The sequence below is a fragment of the Sturnira hondurensis genome, unplaced genomic scaffold, assembly GCF_014824575.4.
Source record: "Sturnira hondurensis isolate 20B ecotype Veracruz unplaced genomic scaffold, ASM1482457v3 Scaffold0004727, whole genome shotgun sequence".
Lineage (NCBI taxonomy): Eukaryota > Metazoa > Chordata > Mammalia > Chiroptera > Phyllostomidae > Sturnira > Sturnira hondurensis.
The window spans coordinates 73266-77806 of record NW_028077358.1 but is presented as its reverse complement, the minus strand read 5'-3'; the positions used below and the strand labels follow the sequence as shown (position 1 = coordinate 77806).

The window sequence follows — 4541 nt, the reverse complement described above, 5'->3', positions numbered from 1 at the left end:
ATGAAGGTGTTGAGAAAAGGCATCCTGAAAGACATGAAGATTGGGCTATGTGTTGAAAGGTCAAGATGACTAGGGAGAGGTCATTCCAGGCAGAGTGTCACCACTTCCTTTCAGAGGAGCGGTGGCTGCATAGCAATCATTGTGGTGAGACTGTGGAATGAATGAGAAGTCAGGAAGTGAAGCACAGATGAAACCAAGTCTTTGAAGAAGTACCAGTGGTTGGGAGAAGATAACCAATGGTATAACAGAAGATTAAGAGAGATTGGGGTTTTGTTTTGGTTTTGTTTGAAAACAGGGGAAAAGAGCTGCATACCTGGCAGGCCAGGTGGTGCTGGGAGGAGAGAAAGGAGGGAGGGAGGGGGTTTGGGAAGTAGCTTCTGGTCCATGGAACAGAGGGCTTCTTTGCCAAACCTCCAAGTTCCCCAGCCCCCCTCCTGCCCACCCCTCCCCGCTACGGAGCTCTACAAGGAGAGGAAGTTCACCAAGTGCAGGAGCAGAGGTGACAAAATTCAAAATGAGTTTACCCAGCCTTGGCTTGACTCCAAGGCTCCACCCCAGAAGCAGCATGATGCACAGGTACACTCCCTCTGAGATGCAGTGCCATATCAGGAGGTAAGACTGTCATTTGTTTCCTTTATGATTTTATTCTTGTTATTGCTATTATTGTTGTTGTTGTTAATTTTGTATTCCCTGGATTTAAAGCCTGCACCTAGGAGCTAGAGCCCACAAAATATTTCAGTAGAGTGAGATTCTGATTTTGTGTGTACTCCCCACATGGCTCAGCTCCAGCCATGTTTTTTCACTGACAAGGAGAAACATGCCATAGATCATTATCCCTTCTCAGTTCCTGCAGCCTCTGAAATTGCAGACCTTAGTAACATTGTGAACAAGTTGCTGGAAACCAAAAATGAGTTCCACAAACATGGGGAGTTTGATTTCCTTCCAAGGACTAGTTTCTGTGAATGCCCTCGGTCAAACACAGGGAACAGGAAAAGATCTCACGAGAAGACGCTATGGAACTAGAATTTGTGGAGACATACACTGCACCTCAGTCAGAGCAACAATTATTCTTCAATGGCTGGTTCAGGGTGAGGGGCAGAGGTATGGGCCTCAACAGGTTCTTAAAAGATTTCTCAGATCTGGTCTCTGGGAGGAACATCAATAATGGCAATTGTGGGTAATAAAGATGATGTAAAAGATGTGGCCTGTGTTTGTCTTGCCTACTACTGGGTGTCTCTATGGATCAGTTTATTTCCTTATGGGAGTGGGATGCAGAAACAAAGTGAAAGCCCCACACTGCTGCAGAGGTCATGCTGGAAGTGTGCATTCCATACCCATTGATAGCACAGGAACTAAATTTTGCACTGACTCCTGTGATTAGATGCTAAAGAGCTGGTCTACAGTCCTCACCAATCACTTCCCATGTGGGAGCATAAGAAAGATTGATAAAATTGACCATAGAGATTCTTTCTATAAATGTAATTGATAAAAAGTCTTCAGATTACATCAGTGCAGATCACCCTTGATGATAGTTACCACTACCTTTCTTTAAATTTTGTGTTTATTATACAATAGTTTGTGTTTATAAAATATAAAATATGCTGTTCATTTTTTACCTTAGACAAACTCTTGAAATTAAACTGAATTCCTCATTTTAAAACATGAAAAAAAGCTGCATGTTGATATGCCAGTATGTAAACACCAACAAAAAGGAAGGTTTAAGATATCCAAGAAAAAAAGGAGATAGTTGATGGAGTAGGATATAAAGAAATGTGAGAAAATGGAACAGTTAGACAGAAATGATTGGTTTTCTCTGTATTTACATATTTACTGATTAAGAGAAATTACTCATTGAAATATTTATTGATGGAAATATAGTAGAATATAATAATTAAGTGCTGAATTCTTGGCAATTTTCACTTCCCAGTCATTTCTTTTGTTAACAAATTGTTTTGTTAATAATTGTTCAATTGTTTAAAATGTCTACTTGTACTAGTTTAAGACTTGTTCTTAAGGAACTTATACACACAGAAATTATAATAAAATATATTAACTACAATAATCAAGTTATGTAAAACTTATTTGAAAGCCCAGAGATTTCACAGTCACCTACAGAACCTTCAAGCATTAAAAACCAGACCTAATTATCTTAATAAAATTATACAGGTTTCAGGTGTACAATTCTATAATACACAATCTGTACATTGTATCGTTTATTCACCACCCAAAGTCAAGTCTCCTTTCATGATCATTTATCCTCTTTATCCTTTTATACCTCTCCCAAACTTCCTTTTCCTCTGGTAGTCACCAAACTGTAGCCTGGGTCTATGAGTGTCTTTGTTTCTTTCTTTCTCAATCCCTTTACCTTTTTTATTCAGTCCCCCAATCTCCTGTATGTCAGGTGTCCATCTACTCTCTGTACCTATAAGTGTGTTTCTACGTTGTTTGTTAGTTAATTTTGATTATTAGATTCCATGTATAAGTGAAATCAGATGGTATTTATCTTTCTCTGACTGACTTATTTTGCTTAATTATAACATTGGAGTTAATGGAGAAAGACTAAATGTGTATTTCCCTCTTAAGATTAGGAACAAGACAAGGATGTCAGCATTTATAGATGTTATTTAACATTATGTTGGAAGTCTTGGCCAGTGTGATAAAGCAAGAAAAATGAAAGCCATACAGATTGGAAAGAGAAAAAGTAAAACTGTCTTTATTAATGATGATATTATCTTCTGTGTTGAAAAATCCAAAGAACCTACAAAAAGCTACTACACCTACTAAGTGAGTTTAGTAACATCGGAGTATAAAAGGTCAATACAGAGTATATAAAAATAAATTATGTTTCAATACAAGAGCAAAAAATTGAAAATTGATATTAAAACAATACCATTTACAATACATTAAAACACATGAAATGGAGGCAAATTAAACAAATATGTGTGAGACATATACACTGAAAACTATAAAATATTGCTAAGAGAAATATAGAAAGACCTAAAAGACAGGAGAGGTATGTCATGTTCATAGATCAGTAAACACAATATTGTATATGTCAAATCTTACCAAATTGATCTATAGATCTTGATATATGATTTATAAAAATTGAGAAGTGGATTCTAAATGTTATATCTATAAAAAAGCAAAGAACATAGAATAGCCAAAATAATTTTGAAAAACAGTAACAAATTTGGGAAATTTAAGTTACCTGATTTTAAGACTTACTGTTAAGCTACAATAATCATCAAGTCAGTGTGCATTGGTATAAGAATAATCATACAGATCAGTGGAATAGAATAAAGTCTAGAAGTAGGCCCACACACATGTGGCCAGTTGACTTTTGTCACAGGTGCCAAGTTAATTCAATAAAAAAAGATAGTCTTTTCAACACATGGTGCTGAAACAACTATATCTCAATATGAAAAAAAGTCATGAACTATTACCTTGTACCCTATTAAAAATAACTTGAAATGGATCATAGATCTAAATGTAAGAGGTAAAATTATAACATTTTTAAAAATAAGAGAAACTTTTTTGTGACTTTGCACTAGGCAGTGTTGGATGAGATCAATCAAGAGGACGTGACCATTAAAATTCTACCTCAGTTAACCCAACTTTTAAAAGATACACCTTAAAAAAGCCAACATGAAAAATTGTTGAGAAAAAAAGTACCAGAATCAGTTTGTCGGGGGCCCAGCCTGAGCTTCACCATAGACACTCTCTCTGGCCTCAGCAAGTCATATAAGCCCTTTGGATCTTATTTTTATCATCTCTAATATGGTGACTATATCTTCCCTCCTTTCTTGGAGACATTAGAAGCCTAGAGCAATGTCATGAATCTAATGTTTATTTAATAGAGTTTGAAACACCATGCAGATGAAAGAAACTCTTAGGGAAGAAATTGAGGTTGTTCATCTGCCCTGGGCTTCTTGTAAAATTCCTGGGGGTAATTTTTAGGGCCTCTAGGTTCTTGTTATGTCCAAGATAGAGAAAGTATCAGGATATACTCTCCAGGCCCCTGCCTCTCTCCCTTCATAAGCCTTACCGAGGCAGGTCACCTTGAATCAGCATAGCACTCACTCTCCTGTTTACCAGAAACCCCATTCAGGAATTCTACCCAGCATGCTCACAGAAAGGTATGTCCCCATATGCCTTCCCACTTCTCAGCCTCCTAATTTCCTTTCTTTTTGAGTAAGGGTGGATCACAGTGACTCATGATCTACACATGACTTTTTTCTTGATGGGAGACCAATGGACTAAGTGTTACTTGGATTCAGGGACTGGCACTGTAATGTAATGATGAGATTTTTTATTCTGAGTGACTGAAAGAATGAAGGACAGAACTGGTAACTAGAGGGAAGTCAGAAGGGAACCCACCAGGTTAAAGACTAAAGGAAATGAAGAGAGCCTGGGAGAGCCAAGGAGACAAGTTAAGTTGATGGAGGTACAGGAGTCAATATTTACAAAATCTTATACCTCTAAGTTAACCTAGAGATCATGCAGTGCAACCTTGAAAACGACAGAGGAAAAATGGATGAATA

At 37.2% G+C, this 4541-nt stretch overlaps 1 pseudogene; it reads left to right on the top strand.

Annotated features, from left to right (window-relative positions):
• Positions 1-774: 774 nt before the first annotated feature.
• LOC118986958 (ribosome biogenesis protein WDR12-like) lies at positions 775-1486 on the top strand (annotated as a pseudogene).
• Positions 1487-4541: the final 3055 nt, after the last annotated feature.